The sequence below is a fragment of the Cygnus atratus genome, chromosome 1, assembly GCF_013377495.2.
Source record: "Cygnus atratus isolate AKBS03 ecotype Queensland, Australia chromosome 1, CAtr_DNAZoo_HiC_assembly, whole genome shotgun sequence".
Lineage (NCBI taxonomy): Eukaryota > Metazoa > Chordata > Aves > Anseriformes > Anatidae > Cygnus > Cygnus atratus.
Window position 1 is genome coordinate 79,278,005 of NC_066362.1, and position 21,625 is coordinate 79,299,629.

Genomic DNA, 21,625 nt, shown 5'->3' on the forward strand with positions numbered 1-21,625 from the left:
GTGCTGCAATTAAACAAGCCAAACGGTCAAAGCCTCTCTGGTATGGAGGACGATGGCTGAAATACAAATATGGAGAGGCCTGGCAGATTGATTACATCACACTCCCCCAAACCCGCAACGGCAAGCGCCACGTACTTACAATGGTGGAAGCAACCACCGGATGGCTGGAAACATATCCTGTGCCCCATGCCACCGCCCGGAACACTATCCTGGGCCTTGAAAAGCAAGTCCTATGGCGACATGGCACCCCAGAAAGAATTGAGTCAGACAATGGGACTCATTTCCGAAACAACCTTATAGACACTTGGGCCAAAGAACATGGTATTGAGTGGGTGTATCACATCCCTTATCATGCACCAGCCTCCGGGAAAGTTGAACGATACAATGGACTGTTAAAGACTACACTGAAAGCGATGGGTGCTGGGACATTCAAAAATTGGGAAACACATTTGGCAAAGGCCACCTGGTTAGTCAATACTAGAGGATCTGCCAACCGAGCTGGACCTGCCCAATCAAACCTGTTACGCACTGTAGAAGGGGATAAAGTTCCTGTAGTGCACGTAAGAAACATGCTGGGTAAGACAGTCTGGGCTACTCCTGCCTCAGGAAAAGGCAAGCCCATTCGTGGGATTGCTTTTGCCCAGGGACCTGGATGCACTTGGTGGGTAATGCAAAAGAATGGGGAGGTTCGGTGTGTACCTCAAGGGGACCTAATACTGGGTGAGAATAGCCCATGAGTTGAATTGTAGTATGTTACTTATCATATAACACTGTATGTCATCACTACCATGGTTGCTATATATCATAGATGAAAATGGTGATTAATTAGAAGGTATTGGAAAGAGTGTAACCTGAGCATGACATAAATGGTATGGAATAAGGGGTGGATATCTGTCCTGGTTTCAGGTAGGACAGAGTTAATTTTCCTCCTAGTAGCTGGCAGGGTGCTATGTTTTGGATTAGGATGAGAAGAGCGCTGATAACATGCTGATGTTTTAATTGTTGTAGAGCAATGCTTACACCAAGCCAAGGACTTTTCAGCTTCTCGCTCTGTCCTGCTAGCGAGCAGGCTGGGGGTGCAGCAGGAGCTGGGAGGGGACAGACCCAGGACAGCTGACCCAAACTGGCCAAAGGGGTATTCCATACCATCTGACGTCATGCTGAACAATATATAGGGGTGGCTAGCCGGGGTGGGGGGGCCGGCTGCTCGGGGATAGGCTGGGCATCGGTCAACGGGTGGTGAGCAATTGCATTGTGCATCACTTTGTACACATTATTACTATTATTATTATTATTATTATTGTTATTATTTTCCCTGTCTTAATAAACTGTCCTTATCTCAACTCACAGGCTTCACTTTCCCGTTTCTCTCCCCCATCCCGGAGAGGGAGGGGGGAGGGTGAGCGAACGGCTGTGTGGTGTTTGGCTGCCAGCCGGGCTAAACCACAACATCACCAAAGTTTAATGAGCAAAATCAGAAACAGAATCCAGGTGTTACAGATTCAAAGATCCCCAGTTGGAATGGCATATATTTATTTATAAGGTTCATAAATATCCATTTAAACCTGATGTCACTTAACTAGACACACTTTAAGCGCTTCTTTAGCAAAGGAATGTAAGAGAAACTTCTAATCTTCAAGGCAAGACTGACCAGCTTTTTGCCCCTTAAGTTCTTGCTTAAGTGTTTCAAGAATGGAATCAAAGTCTTTGTTGTCACTCAGAGCAATTTTCCTTCCCACATTACTTCAGACTAAGTATGTGCTCTTTACTTTCTCCCTAGACACTGAAAATTCCCTTATTTGAGCCATAATCAATTTTGCTGTTACTTCTTGTCCTTTATTAACTAGCTTGTACATTGGATGTCTATCGTTACAGTCCAGAAATACTACAATCTAAAACACTTTGAATACTTTGAGGGTGATCTATCTAAGGACTTACACATATGTGACCTGCTCTACAGTGGTGTTCTTTTTACTCCAGCATTGTTTCCTAATTTTTTCTCTACAGCACTTCTCATTTGTTTAGATAAATACATAACAGAATCTAGGTTTTATAGGAAACTTTCACTGTTGGTTTGACTAATCCCACTGAAGGCTCTGATAAAACTCTCACCAATTTCCCACCCCAAGGGCTGTCTGCAGTACAGTGTTTCCCTCATACTCGTTGCCAGTGGAAGTCCATGCTCTGGAGCAGCACAGGAAGCTGGCAGAGACCAGGTGGATTTCAGTGAAAGTTGTCCGAAAGCCACTAATTCAGTTTTGATATATATCAGAGCTCCCTTATGAGAAAAGTTCAAGATATCTGTATTAGTTCTTGCCTGTCAGGCAACTAAGAACAACATCTGAATTTAGTCACAGGAAAGCTATACAACCCTCGCATTTAAGCTCTTAGTGATAGTTTTCTTCCAGAGCAGTAGGAAGATAAAACTGCCTGTGTGATAATTCCCTCAGAGTTCATTTCAGTGGCAAGACTGCAAGCCATTTTTATTCTTTAAACAGCTGCAGTTCAACAGATGAAAAGGGATGAAGCAGCAAAGCAACATCTGAAGTTAACCACAGAGTAGCCTTTCTTTTGTCAGGAGTCAAACAATGTGACCTTTCCTCTGTCAGTCCCTCCACACCCTGAGGACTTTACTGATAAAGCATAATTGTGACAGGCTTGCTAGTCACATTTCATCCTAGGAAAGAAGACAGATGGAGCATTGAGCAATCAATTGGTGGTAGACCAAAATCGCTTGACTAGAAGAACCTGTGAAACATTACCCCACTCGCAAGAGGAACTGTCATGAAGGCTGTTCTGGTACAGACACCTTTTGTTACAGTTAGTATCATGTCATATATGTAGCTGATAATCTATATTTGTCTCATCTTCTTTAGAGATACTACATTTCTTGATATCAACAACATAATCTTACCTGTTTATTTTGAAGTAGGATTTTTTTATATCCAAAAAGCTATCCAAAAGTTAGAACAAAGTAAAATAAAATGCCAGTTAAATATAGAGCCCTCTCTTCCATCAGAGAGAAAAGAGAAAAAACAACACCAAGTTTCAATTAAATAATTCATCAACAAAGAAAACTAATAAATATATGCATAGTAAACAAAAATTAACTGGTTTAAGTGCATTTCTTGCATAAGAACAGTTTCAGCTTTTGACTAAAACTGTGGCATCATAATGGCCTTTAATTAGTAGCAGAAAATATGGCATTGCTACCACAGTGCACTCCACAACTGCATGACATCAAAGTAAGACTGAACTTTAATCCTGTATAGCTTTGAAATTTTCATATTCTCTCCATTGCCGTAGGGAACAAACAAACAAACAAAAACAACAACAAAAACACCACGATCTTGTTCTCCATACAGATCCAAATATAGATAATTAATCTTTACTTCCGTAATCAGTATGGAGAAATCAGTATGGAGAAAAAATTAAGCTCGCATAATTCCCTTGATCACTGTGTCCTTCTTCCTGCCTTCTCTCACTAAACTGTTCACATTGTATGCCAGTGACGCTACATTTGTAGTAGACAAAAATATTTGTGAATAACCCTAAAGCATCTAAAGAAGTACATGTGAATTGGATAAAATGAAACTCACATAAAAGGCAAATTTTTCAAGCCCTTATTCTCCATACTTTTTCATTCAAATAGCACCTAGTCATTTAAACTAATTATATAGTACACTTGTGTTACAGTAGTATCTAGAAACCCTAAATGATATAAGAATTCCTTTGTTAAAGGAAAACAACAAGCAAACAAAATATAACTGACATTTTTTTTTCTACAAAACAGTGTAAATGGACATGAGAGGATACTGATACACAAATTCCACACAGAAAAACGATGATTCTCAGCATACAGCTCTCAGGGTCTATCTCCATTCAATCACAATCAAGATGATATACGGCTTTTTTGGTTCTGCATGCTGCAATTTGGAAATAAGGTGACTGAAAATATTTTTATTGCAGTAAGTACAACTTCTCTAGTCCATCTCACAACAGCCCTCAATATGGAATATGTAGAAGAATACAAAAATTTTTTTTGAGCCAAAATCCCCAAAGTAAGCTGCTAATTGCCTTCTGATGTCAATAGCAAGCATTTTTATACTCTTACATTCTTGAGTCTAAGCCAAACAACTACTGGGAAAAGCCAGACAACAACCATGAACTGAATAGTGACTGCTGGAGACCAAGATAAAGTCTGGTAGAAGTGATTTGCAGCCTGTACATATTAAATGGGAAAAGCAGACATCACTAAGCTCCAAAGTAAGAAAACAATCCTCATAAGACTTATTAAAAGATGAAGAAATTAAAGGTCTACCAGAACAAATCAATCAGATAATGAAACTCTGGAACTAGATCAAAACTGAAAGAGGGAGGAGGAAAAAAAAAAAAAAAGGAGGGGTGAAATGAGATCAAATAACAGCTGTGGGAAGCAAGCTGCCGAAAGTAGAACTGACTGAATCCTCGAGTCAGACCCAGAATGAGACAGCATCTGGCAGAGAGAGGGAGAAGTGCTCTGGGAAACCAGAACAATGGGAGTAGAGAGTTTGGGAAACTGTTTTGGTGATGCTGCATACTGCATACCAGAGTATCCAGATGGGTTGACTGCACAGACTTACTCAGGCTCAAATATACACAACACGTTTTGACAGCAGAAAGGAATCCTTATCGGAGGAAGAAGACAAAAAAGTGAAACATAAAGAATTCATAAGATGTGAACAAACAAGATAAAACCAGCAAACAAGGACAAGGATACTGTTTAGTGGGATAAAATTCATGCCCCAAAGGATTAGAGTCTTACAATGATGCTATAAGAAATATAAAAACATAGCCTACTGTAGATACTGACTGACTTACCTCAGAGTATGACATTTGTTGTTACGCAGTCTCCAATCTGTAATCTTTGAGCCTGATTCACTTTCTATTACTGTGGAAGTTCATGGGAATGCTTTCAGAATCTGTTTTCTGTCCTCTTATAGAAGTATCTTCCTGATGAAGGGAAGGATACCACACCACATGTTCAACAACTATTTTTCAAAGAGAGGTGCAGTCCCAGTTTCTTAAAAACACTCAGATACCTGTCCAGGTGCATCACAGAACCTCTCTCATAGGCCTGGCTTTCTAAATCCCAGAAGCTTTTTACTGAAATTAAGGTGATGAATGATTAACTATTCATTAATCAACTATTAACAGGACTTTGGATGACAAACTACCTAAACTTCTTAAAGAAATAACCCAATAATTTACTGAAATGACAATAAGTTATGACTTTCTAACACTACTAGGATAGATTGAACTTTCACACTTCTGTAAGGAGCTATCTGTGATTATTGAATGAACTGGAATAATCCTGAGGCATGGTTTCCCAGGACAATGAAGTTAACACAGTCACAGCATTAACAGCACAATCTCTTCCATTTCTTTACAATTTACTACCCATTTCCACCCAAAATTAGCAGGTGGATGGAAATCTCAAAGATAAAAGGTTATTGGAAGTTTCAGGAATATCAATAGTTTAGTAGGAGAAAGAGAGAGAAAAAAGCTGAATCGGTGCCCTAGTGAGTAAGAGAACAGAGAAACTTGAGCTTTGGTTTTGGTTTGTTTGATTGTTGTTTTTTTTTGTTGTTGTTGGTTTGGTTTGGTTTGGTTTGTTTGTTTGTTTGTTGTGTGTGGTAGTGGTGGATTTTTTTGTTGTTGTTGTTGTTTCACTGTTCCCATTTATTTTTTATCTGAAGTGAAGCAGCTGGGGAAAGAAGAAGAAGTCTCTACCTCGAGTGTTAAAAGCTATGGTCTTCTGAAGAAAAAATTACCCTTAAAACAAATGAGTACCTGCCGAAACTAAAGCTGCAGAACATTGAGTGCAAAGCATTTTACTTTCAAAGCTGTCATATCAGTCTGTATCTGTCATGTCACAGGTTAAAATGCTTTGCAAGATTACTAGTTGTGCAATGGACACTGAAGGTACTGAATAATAATTATTAATACCTGTACATTACCTGTCCATTGTTATCAGCCCATACAAATATGTAAGACCAACAACTAGCACCACAGACGGGAAAATAAATAAATAAATAAATAAAAACCTCATATAAAAATGTCTGTAACTAAGTGTGTGCACTACATGTTGCTAGTGTAAATGGGAACTCAGCATTTAGGTCTGTGAGTTCCCATGATTTTACTCCATTCATCATCATTTCAGTATCAGATTTTTACAATTTTATGTTATATTTGACACATTGCATCCCGAATATATGAGCTGGAGGATCCCACTTACACCTTAGTTCTATATATAGAATAGAAAATTCCAAATGTCAGGGAACAAATATGTCCTAAACTCTTTATTTTGGTAGCAGTTCATGTCTCTCACTATGATTTTTGTGGCTTGAGACATATGTATATTTTTATTTTGGTTAAGAGTTGGAGACTAGACTTGTGTGCTCTTCTTCATCTGTTGATGTCTCATTGCAGGGTCTTAAGCCATATTTCCCTTAATTCCCCTTGGTGCCTCAGTTTGTCCATCCAAGGAAGTCTGAGTAGTACAAGAACATATACAAGAAGGGCATAACAGATGCATATGACTGGTGAGTGGAGAAGGTTTATTCATGAACTGGAAGAGTCCAGCATTAGGTAAAAAGTTGTGCAGCAGAAATCCCGCTCACAGAAGAGAGATAAAATATATATGTGCACTCAAAAAAAAATACATGTCCCCAGTAAAACCGGTTTAGGAAGAATACTTACTATATTACTAAGCCACTTAACTAATCTGTTATCCCTCACCAAGAAGAAACTCTGCTACTAGACCGAAGTACTTGAGCACTGTCTTTAATGCAGAATTGGGTTCTCTCAGGTTCCATAGTATACTTATTGCCTTTTCCCTTCATTTGGAGTGTGTAGCACATTGTGAAAGATGAAGTACTACAAGCACAAAGATATTGCACAGATATGGGCAACAATCTTCCTTGTGTGAACAATGAGCCTCTACTCAAGCTGCTTTCCTACATTAGAACTTCTTGAAAGCTGTGAAGCTAAGTTGGGGGTGGGGTGGGGTGGTGAATTGTTGAAAAGAGCTTTTTCTTTTCAGCAGGACAACAGTACATTACATGAAATCATATATTCTAAAGGACACATTTCATTTACTGTTAAAATTCAGAAAAATCAGTCTCTGACTGAAAAAAAAATACCAAATTGCCCCTCCCACTCCAAAACTGCAGAAAAAAAAATATATATATATAATGATAAATATTCGTTTTGTTTTGTTTTGTTTTGTTTAGAGACTCCCTGTAGTTTAATGGAATTTAACAAAAGAATTCTATCCTTTCCTTCCTCTTTTAGCTACCTTTGCTTTCAGCTTCAAGTGAGTCCCACATGTGAACTGTTCAAGGGATTGGAAGTCTACCAACATTACAAAAAAGAAACAGAAGGTCTTAGGTAGGAGGGGGAGAAAAGGCAGATGTGGCTTGACAAGTGATGAGGAAGTAGACTTTCAGGACACGTAAACTCAGGACAGCTAAGTTGACACCGTATCCCTGAGAAACAGAACGAAATCCCACACCAGCCAGAGAACAGTATTACTGAGTCAGCAGAGCATATAAGAGTGACCAGAAGGCATGCTGGTATTTCAGTACAGGCAGACTGAAGTCATGAGAATATGAAACACCATCTGAGCAGAGGCATTCCGTACAAAATTCAAGGAAATCTCCATGGAATCAGCTAGGAGCCATGTCAGAAGCATGACCAGCAATGCTGGCTGGAGTTCAAAAGGTTTGGCTCCACATCACAAAAAGCATCCAAGTGTTACAAACATCTTTGGTCCTGTGTCCATATTGTAAGTTAGTTTTACATTAAAATTCCATGATTCTCACCCTTCCCTCAATCACAAAATGGCGGCTTCCTGTAGCACCTACTGCAGTTGTTATGACACCACTGTGAACCAGCTGAGAGAGGGCAATCTGGAAAATAGAGACAGCGTACTTAAGGTGTTGCTGCAAATTAGTTCTAGATCCTGAAGATTCTCAGCATTTCCTTAACTAAAAATGCAGACTTCTCTCACTGTTGCACTGAAAGAAGATCACTCTTTCTGTTCTTGTTTCCTGAACATTGGTGTAGGAGATCCCTTGTTGCAGGAGAACCAGCAACAGTATATCAACAAGCCAGAAAAGTGGACCTGAACAGTATCAAGACCTCAGCAAATTACTGAGTGCTTTATAGCTGTCTTGCTTTGCATTTGAAAAGAAGGGTGATTCAAACATTATCTAAATGACAGGCAAAAAACTTTTCTGTAGACCCAGACAGCTCAAGAGCAAACAAGGCTTTCCAAGCACCTGGCATGGTATCTGATAAGAGAAAAGAAAAATAAAAACAAACAAACAGAAAGTCCATATGTGAGTCTAGATCTCAATAATCCATTTTAGCAGCGCTAAAATACTCTTCCCAGAGCCTGATGCTCCATTCCTTCAAAACAGCAAATTCTTTCTTTGCTAAATAATGTAATTTAATAAACGGTTTCACAGTGAGAGTGTTTCTCCTAAAATGCTGGGCAATGATATCAAAAAGCCACATCATAAATTCATCTTCTCCTAAATAACTGTAACTTCCTATTGGACACCAAGTATCTGTCCTACAATTAAAAATAAAAGATAAAAAAATGTTGAAATGAGCTGGCTGAAAATTCAAAACTTCTTTCAACAACAAATAGCTAAATAAACCAATAAACCTTCAAATACTGTTTTAATTCTAAGGCAAAATGAGATTTTCTTCATTTTTTCCTCTCAATCTCTTCCTCCACCCCCCCCCAAAAAAAGAAAAAAAAAAAAAGAAAAAGGATTGTGTGATTGTGTGCATACTTAACTAGCAGTAGCATGAAAGAAAACTACCACCTTCTGCCTGTCTTCCACACTGTGAGTAACCATCCCTATCTTCCAAGGCGATGCTTGGGGACTGAGATGCTGCCAAACAAATAAATACTTTCAATGTTAGAAAGGAAAGAATCAGAGCATAAGAATATGGACAGAATCACTGTGTGAAATAAATCACAGTTCCAGTTTGTTTATGTCAAAGGACATGGCTATCTGCAAGACTCTTTCTGCTGTCTCCATTCTGACTGGCAAGCTTACTTTAAGAGCCTGCTGAATTGCAGTGAAACTCCTTATCTCTGAACATGTTTTTTGACTAGTTTATAGGAAGCAGTATGCCTAAAGTTAAATATGTGTTAAAAATAAATAAATAAATAAAATAAAACAACCTACAAACTAGGTCCTCTCAGAGTAAATAAAGAGAATCATGCTTTAGGGTCCACGTATCAAGCAGGTTACAGAATCACAGAATCATAGAGTGGTTTGGGTTGGAAGGGACCTTAAAGATCATCTAATTCCAAACCTGCCTGCCATGGACAGAGACACCTTCCACTAGTCCAGGTTGCTCAAAGCCCCATCCAGCTTGGCCTTAAATACCTCCAGGGATGGGGCATCCACAACTTCTCTGGGCAATCTCTTCCAGTATCTTACTACCCTCATGGGAAAGAGTTTCTTCCTTATATCTAATCTAAATCTACCCTCTTTTAGTTTAAAGCCATTACTCCTTGTCCTATCACTACATTCCCTGATAAAAAGACCCTCACCAGCTTTCCTGTAGGCCCTTTTTAGGTACTGGAAGACCTCTATAAAGTCTCTCCAGAGCCTTCTCTACTCCAGGCTAAACAACACAAACCCCCAACACTCAGCCAACACTCCCAACTCCATCTCCTGAGGTTCTGTTATCTTCTTTAACACCAGAATGTACGGTTACCTGGCAGGAGAAGATGGACAGGCCTTTGAACTTCCTTTATGGGAATAAAGGGAGGAAAGAGTACAACACTGCTTTACATTGACATAGGTTTGCTGAAATGCACACTTTAGCAATATGGCCATTTCTGGCACTATTGTTTATGGCAAAGTTGGTATTTATAGACAAAATAAGGTGAGGACACAGGTTCAAATACTGACCAAAAATCATCCATGCTTTTTAAACTGGTAATATGCTTTCTTCCAGACAGTGACTGTGAATTGTGGGTCAGGGATTTTTCCCAATAGGTAGACTGGGATCTTTTCAATCTGATTTGGAAAGGAAGGAAATTTAGTTGCATAGACATGAAGGGTGTGGTGCCATTTTACCTAAGAACTAGAGAAAAGGCCCCATCTGTTTTACACAGCAGCTGTGAACAGTTTTCTAAAACCTAGAAATTAACCACGTGAAAGGACAATGATAACAACAGTAATTTTTGAGAGAAAGATCTAGAAACATTTCTCAGGCCTCTTCCAGGTTTCAGTTATTCAAGATGCATGTTGTCCTTGTCTTTCTTTCACACCTTCTCACTCACTCTCTCACTTCAAAAAAGCTTTCAGACAATCAAGTCCCATTAAATCTTTTTCAAAGTATAACATGCACCTCCTTTCATTTCCTTGGAAAGCCAGTCCTCTGCCTCAGCCAAAGCTGCTCTGATGTCAGACTGCAGGCATTTCACCATATGTCTAGCACTTCTTGTTGCCTCCTGTCTTGAAGAAGAATGTTTCTTGTGTACATCAGTCTTAATTCCTCTAAATTCAAAGGATTTTGAGCACTAATCTAAATAAATAGGAAAAAAAAAAAGAAGAAAAAAAAAGATTTATTTTAAAATATGGAACAAGATGTGTACTCAACCTGAACTAGTTACTTCAGTCCCGCTAATCATTGCTTCATAAACTGGCATTGTTGCTGCTATTTTGTTTCTAAAAGAATGAAAAGAAAATTAAAATGCATCTCTTTTCTACCCAAACTTTCCTCTTCTTCAGACAAGGAAGTCATCACAATTTCACACCAGCTCTGACTGCTTTGGCTCCACCACATCCTTTTTTTTTTTTTTTTTTTCTCTCTCTTCTAAAGAAGATGATTAAAAGAAACATCAAGATATGAATAAATGTGTATATGTATGTGTGTGTATATATATATAGATAGATATAACCAAAACTCTCTAGAACTAACATGGAACCTTGGGATATTGAAAAAGTGAAGATGTTTCAGTAGAATTGTTCAGCAACAATTTTAACACACAAGAGCATAGTCAGATAACAAATGAGGCACAGCTGGAGATGTTTTCTATCTGTGGAAGGTGGGGTGAGGTACCAAGAATCTTGTTGCCAGTACTGGCTCAGTATTTCTGGAGGGACAAAACTCAACCACCGGACTGAAACTTTAAGCAAACCATGGACCACTGTCTATGGATCCAAAACTTTACCAGGCACATTTTACAGGGGGAGTTAGCCTTCTACATAGACAGAGTCTGAAGGGACAAGGAAAAACTGAGATCTACCCTCAAGCAGAAAGATTGCCACTATCTTGTTCAGAAGCCAACATAGTATCTTTCCTTTTGTTTATTCAAGCTAGTGTGTGCCCTAAGTCTGCTAGTGCACAGGCACTAAAGTCATTGCACCAATTTTTAATACAATGAGGAATAAAAAATATTCAATACAGTAATAGCACTGTGGGAGATTATTACTAGCACAATGGACAGCCAGGTGTAAATATGCTGAGAGACAGGCAGAATTCATGCAGAATTGCAAACATTGTATTAATTCAACCAGATACCCTACACTTTATACCATTTAAGAATACACTGCTTTGAGATCAAGAAAATAGCTTTATAAGATGTGTTATTGCTCAACCAGAAGTTCTAGGCCCACTGCCGAGCAAGGGTTCATAGCACATATTATGAAGAAAATCAGTGTGTGTCTGAAGATTTATTCTTTTCCTGCCTTTAATAAAATAAAATAAAATAAAATAAAATAAAATAAAAAATAAAATAAAATAAAATAAAATAAAATAAAATAAAATAAAATAAAATAAAACTCTTTCATCCCAAACAATAAATCCAGAGATTTACCACTTGCTCTTTCCTGTATAAAGATCTCCTCCTTTTGTTCTACTCATGCTTAAGTATATTGGAGGCTGTCATTCCTAAGTTTCACCTCTTCTCAGTTCACCTCACCCATGCAGTGCTCTCTCTCCCAAGAAAAGCAGTGGGGAGGAGGCTGTGTGTAACTATCAGCAGAAACACTTTTTCAGAAGCTTAGCTTAAAGAGCCATGAAACCCAAAATGTCCTCTTCCTCTCCAGCAGAAAGGGAATAAGAAAAAAATATTCTATTTATGGCTGCCAATTTAAAGGTCAATGAAAATAATCTTTTACTTTCATACATTTTAGATGAGACCCAGAGGGCTTTATTTTTACGTATGAAAGGACCTATTGCTGGCTGCTTAAAATATACTGTGACTGACTAGCTAGCCCCTCATTCAGTGGATGATACTCCTCCCTTGCCTTTGTTACACTTTGAAAATGGAAAGTCCTTTTTAAGTTTCATCCAGTACACACTCATTTTCCGTAACACACACTAAATACTTTGTTTCGAACAGTTTTATGGAAAAACAATTTGTTCCCATCTGCTATGAAAAAGAATTCAGTCTTCCTCCTCATAACGCTCCCTTGTATAGCTTTGTACAGCTGAGAATCTAAGCCTGCTGCATTTATCCTGTCTGGCCATATAAGTGGACATCTCTGTGTAAGTAGACCATCATAACCATATATGTCATCTGTAATGTGCACTACAAACCATGATGTCCAAAAAATTTGCTATCTTATGCAAATTGCTATCACTACCAGGAATCTCCTCAGACTTCTGTTGTGTTGTATTGGATCAAAAACACCAGGCCAATAGCAGTCCTAAATTAGTTTTTTTTTTTTATTTATTAACTGTTTAAGGAATATGTTCTGCAAACAACATAGACGATGAACACTATAAAAAACATCTTCCCATGTATGAGAACATGCTATTCCAATCAAGCGTGTTTACATAAATAAGGTGCTGCTGTGGGAAGTCTCCCGAGACCTCAGATCTAATCCATATTCTGCCTACTGTGGCTATCTTGCCAAATGGAAATTAGACACCCTGGGACAATTTTTGTAAACAACAACCATAAGCCCACAGAGCATCTAAATAACATTAGAAAGGATTTAAAGATTTGCCATAATTATAGTGGGCAATAAATATCTGATCAGAGAGACAGATTTCTGTTTGATGGGAAGGGCCCATATTGCTAGTTGCCCATAATTATACATACCGTTCTTCCCCTTATCAGATGGAGCTGTTGTGTGCACTAATTTCTGTTACATTAAATACACTAGTCCAATTAAAACCTCAGCAAAAGTTGAAAACAGAGTTTATCTTTATCCCAAAGTAATTTACTCCAATCTGGTGAAAAGAGATAAAAAAAGTATTATAAAATACTTGCAATTAAAATAATTACACAATGTATCAGGGTCTTATGACTGGAACAAAAATAACTTCAAGCATCCTTCTAACTTAACTGTGCCACTTATACTGTTAGCAGAGACAAGGAGTTAGTTTCCATGCTCCAAAGTCTGGGGATCAGTCTCATTTTCAACAGTATCATTCTTATGTAAAACTCCCTTCTAGTAATGCCAAGATAATCAGCTCCCCACCCATTCTTGAAGCCCTCCCATATGTAGAAATGTGTATTTTCTCTCCCCTACACATTCTGCCAGACAACATTCCAACTGCTTCCTACAGTCTGAGAAAATAGTGTACAAATTAAATTAAAGATAATCCAAAAATACTTTCATAATGAATTTTCTTGAAAATATTTTACACTAGGGATGAGACTGAAGCATTCCCTTGCAAATAGAATATCATTTTCTTTGCTTAAGAAAAGTTCTGAGCATTAAACAGTATGAAAGGATCAGACGACTATTAGTGAGCATTTCTTGACAGCTATCAAGAATCTCACTGCAATGAAAAAACTGAGATTAATGGGTCTGCTCTGAAAAGTATTAGGACAGCTGGATATTACATGAAAAAAAGGGGATCTGTTCTGATTAAATGAGGACATCTGGTCAGCATCCTGTTGGAACTAATTATTCTAATTTTAATAACAATAAAAGCAATCCAATATATCTAGCAGACACAGATACTGTAAACATCTGGACACTGAGTGTTGAAGACTTCATGTCACCTCAAAAGGAGATCAACAGTGAAAACCAGTGTGCAATGCCAGAGAACAGGACAAGATCTCAGCATCTCCTGCCTGCCATCCCAGTTTTGCTACCCCTTGTACAGAAAGTGAAGCTCCTCTGCAGGAAAGCTGCAGCTTTGCAAGTGCCCATGAGGCCAATGGAGGAAACCTTTTCACTCACCACAAGATTTTAATTTTTTCTAAGAAAATCCAGATCCACCTGCTTTTAGGAGTACTGCACTTCAAACACATGAAGAGCTTGACAAGAAGTCCTGCTCTTGGGGGATACATAAGCATGGAAGGAAATCATTGCAAGGAAATGTTTGGCTTTCTTAAATTCAACAGGCCCATGAGCCAGGCCCTGGGACTCAGGCTATGGTGGAGATTTGGCAAAGAAGACTCGCAAATCACTACGATATTCCTAATTGTCTCCCTAAATCCTGCAGGCACTCCCTCTGCAGCAGGAGAAAACAAGAACTGAAGCTGCAACTGTAAAATTTATTTTCCATAGCACTGTGTTACTTCTTCAAGGCATAAATGGAACATACTTCCTTCTTTCTGCTTGCACTGGGGACATTTTGTTTTCTGAGCTGCAAGGGGATGACTAGAAACTTTGTCTATAAATAGATTATGTTGTAATTTTTTTTATTTTTTATTTTTTATTTTTAATCTAGTGCACCAATGCAAGAACCAGGGACACTATGAACTGGAGTCATCTTGTATTGCCTATGGGTACCCTTCCAGTTCTAAGAGCAGAATGGGATTCATAAAACCATCATCTGACTTTCAAGACTCAGGGATGCATAGACTTCTGCCGGCATCTGCAAAAATAAAGAATCAGAAATAAAAGTAAATGTTAGCCAGGGTAGAGGAAAAAGCAAAGAATCTCAGGGATACTGAAATATTTTTGACATCTGTGGAAGATGCTACTTATTTATGAGTAAAGGGTTCCTGGACTATTGAAGAGCTGTGGAGTTATCACCACTGACCAGCACTTATTTTGTTCAGAGCTACTCAGACAAAACAGATTGGTTCAGAACCCTGGCTCAAAAGCAAAACTGCACATGCAGGTAAACAGATTTGAAAGGTTCATAAGGGCCTGCTGCACCTGCAGTCTTCTCTTGCTGCCTTGCCAGGGTCAATCCAGCTGAATGCCTTTTGAAACAAAATAAAACAAACAAACAAACAAACAAACAAACAAAAAGTCCCTTCCTTCCTTGAGCTACACATTTATTTCAGGTTGCAAGAAACAAATGCCATGTTGTGTTGGTCAGCCCTGACACTAGCTCATCTCCACTCATAAACATTCAAATTCCCAGAAACATGGAGCCACCAGTACAAGGACTGCAAAAAAGGGAAGGGAATGAAAACGGGAAAATCCCCATTTAGACACTTACATAATTGAGCATGTCAAAACAGCACAGCAGGACTCATTAGGTTCATGCTCCAGGAATCGTCTGTCCATTTTGTGGAGATTGGAAACTCATCACCTTAATCCAAATCCCAATGCTCTGCTCAGGGATCTAGTTAGATCCTCTAGAAGTCAAAGGTAGGTTCTCCTTGGGTTGTCTGCTTCATTTCTTTGAAGACATCATCCAGCTATGTGGGCATCAGGCTCTGTATTCTCCACTTCAAGGAGACACTGACAAAATAGAGACATCTCCATCCTTCCACTGCTTCTCATTGCTGTTCTTCCTGAATGAACAATACTGGGAAAATATTGCCCTTTGCTACTAACAGATGATTTACATATCCCCACAGAATTCACTAATATCAATTTCATTGAGTTTCATCATACTGTATACACTCAGCTCCTTATCACTGCTGGGCCAGTCTGAGTCCCACACAGATCTCCAGCAGACATTCAAGAAGGTGGCCTTTGAACATCTGTTCTGTGTGATAGCACATTTTAGTCTCTAAGATTGTTACAGACATCCTTCCTCAGTATGCCTGAATTTTGTTGCCAAGCTGAAAGTTAGATGATCCATATAAAACACCTCAGGACATACTTCTTGAAATTTTGTACCATTCAGAAATATAGGAGCAATAACCTCTACCAAAGCCACAGATGAAACAAGCACATGACAGAAAAAAGGCAGATTTACCATGAGGCACTTTAAAGTCCATATCACAGGGTCTGGCCAAAGTCCACTATTTTTCTGCTCAAGGATCAACAAGATCCCCTTCATATCTTCCAGGTGTCTAGCCTCCATAAGTCACGCAGGTCAAGCATATGTATTTAAATATTTTATATAATGGAATGTCATGGATAGGACAAATCAGGTTAGACTGCATTGGCCCACTCGACTATACATTCTTTAGACTAGGAAATACCAAAGACCCCCATGTGAAATAGGCATTAGGCGTTCACCTAATCCATTGAGTGTTCTTTTAACTACAAGGTACTTGTAGTCCTCATTGCTTGACCTTAGAAGCTCTCTACAGCTTCTTGCGGAGGGAAAGCAGAGAGGGAGGTGCTGATCTCTTCTCCCTGGTAACCAATGATAGGATGTGTGGGAATAGCACAGGGCTGTGTCAGGGGAGGTTCTGACTAGATATTAGGAAATTTTTCTTTACCACGAGGGCAGTCAAACATGGGAACAGGATTCCTAGAGAAGTGGTTGGTGACCCATGCCTGTCAGTGTTGCATTTGGGTAATACCTCAATAACATGTTTTGGCTTTTGGTTAGCCTTGAAGTGGTCAGGTAGTTGGACTAGATGATCTTTGTAGGTCTACTGAACTATACTATTCTGTTCTGTTCTGCTCTGTTCTGCTCTGCTCTATTCTATTCTATTCTATTCTATTCTATTCACCATCCAATGGTATTTAGAACAGTAGTACTGTTGTCAGCCAATCAAGGCCTCAGCCTAAGAGTTCAAAATCCATTTGCAGACATCCACCCTAATACAAAAACAAAACTACCTATCTGCCATTGGTTACTTTCACAATTTAGGCTATTTTTTCACCTACATAGCCCTCACCATGTACCGCACTTCTCTATAGTTCTTGATAGATCTGAATCTCTTTGTTGTTGTTGCTTAAAGTCTTAGTCAAATGAAAAGACAAGCTTGACAAAGGTATTGGAATGTGCTGCTTTGCTTAACAGACTGTGGCAAGTATCCAAATTCCAGTCAGAATTGCAGCAATCTCATATGCTGTCAAGAAGCAGGACTTTCCTCTCACGGAGCGTGCTGCAAATTTGATGAGAGGTAACTGAAGCCAATTCTTGTAACATCCATTAAAGAGCTTCTCAGTCTCTTGGTGCAAGGTCTAAGAGAATGTGAGCTTTCCCAGTCAATTCCATGTGTTGGTAACTATTAGCTTCTAAGTTCTCTGCAGCTTTCACCTTTAAAAAGTCCTTTCAGAATCATTCCTCATACCTTTAAGTCATTAAACTTTGCAAAACTTTCCCATTTCGGTAGGTAGCAAAGAGAATTATGAAAATATATGCCAAATATTGTAATGTGAATAAGCTGATGATGCTATATCTCACCTCATTCATTGAAGTACTGCTGAAGAATTCTGTCCGCCTGACTTGGAAAAGTATACGGAGGAAAACTGACCTTTCCGAGCCTCTGCATTTTAGCAGCTTGATAAACCTCATGTTACTAGAGTCTGCAAATCAAAGGCAGGGATGGGGATGAAAGTTATAGTACAGGCAGTATGAACAGTACTGTTGAGATGATCCAAGAACAGAAATGAGAAGGTTTGCAGAACAATGGGTTCTACTATATTAAGGCAGCTGACACAGTTTAGCCCCAACTTTGTTATTGGGTATACATAAAAGCTACTCTGTCTTTGATTTGTAAGTCTCAGCATTCAGGGTGTAGTTACACACTGACACAACTCCAAAAGACACTCTTGATCTGTTTGTACTCCCAGTCACTTCTCCCCACCCCCTCAGGCAGCTTGATTTGACTGTCTGTGTGGCTATGTTCTATAGTGGCTCTATAAAACACAAACAACTCAATAAATAAATAAATAAATAAATAAGAGGAAAAATAAAAATACCAAGACTATATATAAACAGTCTACATACAGTCTAGAGCTCAATAAATCCATTCACAAAACTTGGCTGGAATTTTATTTTTTAAACTCAGTTTCATGCATAATTTTATTTCATCTACTTAAAGTCTTCTGTAATAAAAAATGAACCAGGTTAACATCCAGCAATGTTCAAAGGTCTAAGATCTCACAAGATCTAAGACTCCATAATTAAATAATAGATAATTAAAGAACAAAATAAGAAAAAAATTCTATCAAATGGCATCTCCCAGTTCATATAGGGGAAAAATAATCAGTTTTACAAATTTCAGAGTCCTGCAACAGATTCACCAGTCTGCTCACCGAGAGAGAAAGAACAGCTTGCAACACCGAGCATCTCTACACAGCGCTCTTGCGGCTAGAGAAAACCTTGCCTTAAGATGGTTTCTCTTGTAGTTTCTTGAATTATAGGTGTTTGCTTTTTTTTTTTTTTTTTTTTTTCCCCCTACCTTTGTGAGGCGGAGACTCCCGCGATGCTCGGCGTTCCCAGAAGGTGGCGCCGGCGGCCCGCGGCTGTCCCCGTCCCCCAGGCGGGAGGAGGCTCCGTCCCGTGCCTGGTTCCAGGAAAACTTTGCGGAAAAAAACACCTCACACACAGATCCGACCAGCGCTAGACAGCATCTGCAGAGCCGGGAGCTCCATGCGGATGGCTGCTGCGTCCTGTCCCGTGCTGGCCGCTGTGCCCAACACGACCTCAGGCTGCCTGGGAATGCTGCTGCAATCCTCTGCTACCTGTGGGGTGACTAGCAAAGGCATCAGTAATGCTAGGGGCTGTGAGACAACATCCACATGGCCTAAAACCTCACATTTTTACAATAAACCTTACATATCTTTAGCTCAAGACTTATTTCCTAACACGCTATCTAGAGCCCAGTGCATTTTCCCCAAACATCACTGCTACACTAGTTCTTTCTCCTGAAACCAAAGCTCTAAATCCCTGCTATGCATCTTTTACCTTCTTAAAATATATCTGCAACCTTCCTCCCTTTTACCAAGCAGGATCTGAATACACTCCTCTTCCCCACTCCTCATTTCCATTTTCCCCAGACTTCTCCAGCTTCCACATCCTGCAGCATAAACTGCCTGCACAGCCTGCTGTGGTATTTATGCCTGACTAGCTTCTCTCCAAGCCCTCAGGGCACCTTGTGCATCTGTCACCCGCTCCTAATCCTGATCTAGCTGCACAGCCTGCACTTCAGGCCTCCACAGCTCTGGCATCTGCCTCTCAGTGGGGAGATGGCCACCATATCAGGCTTTTGCTATCTGTCTTGGTCTCTCTATTCCTCATCTCTATGCAATCCAGACAGGAAGGGAGAATGTAAAAGGCACTGACATGCTATTAAATGAAAAATGTTCAGAAGAGGTCAGGAACAAAATCTCAGGGCCATTTAAAGTTGCTTGATTGCTGCCTGTGTAGCTAAGAAGGCAACCATACAAAGGTCACCATGTCTCATCCTATTACATCAGTGCCCTTTGAAAGTACATTGTGTCCCTTCAAGTTGTGTCACATCAAGAGCCGGTTGAGTGCTTCATTGTGACTGATATTCATTGCTAATTTAACTTCCTGTTGCTGGTACATTATTTGTGATTTTTTTTTTCTTGTTCCTGGAAGCACATTTGTTATTTGGAAGCATGTTTAAACAATTTGCATATGCTCCATTTGATCATTCCCACTACTAGGATAGTCACACAAAACACCTGATTCCTTCTACTTCTTGTTCAGATAACAAGAGCAGAAGAACAAACTGATGAACAGCATTAACAAAACATGCATTCATTCATAAATAACTATTCACCTTTTAAAATATAAAATAATCTGTCAAACAAGCCTGTGTATTACAGTGGACAATGAGCATGAACTTGTAGGATTTTCAATGCTGATTGTACTTACAGTACAAGGGTGTGAGCTTTCTTTCTTTCTTTCTCTTTCTTTCTTTCTTTCTTTCTTTCTTTCTTTCTTTCTTTCTTTCTTTTTCTTTCTTTTTCTTTCTTTCTTTCTCTCTCTCTCTTTCTCACTCTTTTCTTTTTTCCTTTCCTTTCCTTTCCTTTCCTTTCCTTTCCTTTCCTTTCCTTTCCTTTCCTTTCCTTTCCTTTCCTTTCCTTTCCTTTCCTTTCCTTTCCTTTCCTTTCCTTTCCCTTCCTTTCCCTTCCTTTCCTCTTCTCTCTTCTCTTCCCTTCTCTTCCCTTCTCTTCCCTTCTCTTCCCTTCTCTTCCCTTCTCTTCTCTTCTCTTCTCTTCTCTTCTCTTCTCTTCTCTTCTCTTCTCTTCTCTTCTCTTCTCTTCTCTTCTCTTCTCTTCTCTTCTCTTCTCTTCTCTTCTCTTCTCTTCTCTTCTCTTCTCTTCTTCTCCTTTTCTTTCCTTTCCTTTTCTTTTTCTTTTTTTTCTTTCATTACAAAACCAGTTAAAAGTCTAATCCCTTCAAATGCTACGTTAAGCGTAAAACTCGGAATTCCCCGCTAGAGGACACTCTCTTCTTTTAAATAACAAGTTCAGCTTTCAAATAAGGAATAGGAGACCATATCGTTTTGTCCTGCCCATCAGAGTGGTTAGTTTATAAAAATGTGCGAATGAGGTCAGTGCTGAGGGACTTGTGTGAAGTCTCAAATGTTCAGTCTCTGTCTTAAAATGGAGAAAGATTCTTAAAGCAGCATCCAGTTCAATTAACCAAGCTATGAGATTGAACCAAAGTGCATGGAAAATCTCAGACACCTGTAATATTTTATACATACTGTTGCACTCAAAAATACCTTCACCTCTTCCTATCATTCACACTCAGAAATTTATCAAATGTGATTCTTACCCATGATTAGGACACATTGTTTATTTTTGACCTCACTGAATGTGGGAATGTTTGTGCTTAATGAAAGCTAATAAAACATCAGGGAAATAAAGTGTTGCTTTTTCTTAGGGTCCATTTTCATATCAAACCTGCCCCAGTTTAATGGGGAAATGCTAACGAAAGGGCTAATGTCCCCCATTAATCTGCTTGTACCTGGCTGTGTGTTCCCTCTGCCTTTTCTCTTGCAGACCTAATGATGGTGCAGCTGCAAGGTGAGCTGGGATAATCAACTGGCTCAACAGAGAAAAAAAACACCCAAACAGTCAGACAGGCAAACATAGTCAAAACACTGGGTCCTCTGCAAGGGAGATGGAGATACTACACAGCTGGCAGGTGCATGGCTGAGAGAAAAAAGCATCAGCAGGACTTCCTTGCAGCAGCAGTTTACCATTTGCACCAGACTAGGTGCAACATGATACTGCAGATTTTCAGGCCACTAAAAATGTCATGCAAACACCACTTTGTTTTTTGTTTGTTTTGTTTCTGAATCTGAAGTTAGGTCGCATCCTGGCTTCTGATCTGTAATGTAAGATTCATGTACTTTCCTGGAGTTCACTGGGTTCACAGCTGCTTAGTTTATATGCAGCTACAAAACAGGCAGCCTGAGATAATTAGACCAAAAAAAAAAAAAAAGTATATGTAAACTTGGGTTTACCGCTTCCTCCCCTCCGCCACCCCCCTGCCATGAACAATATAGTCA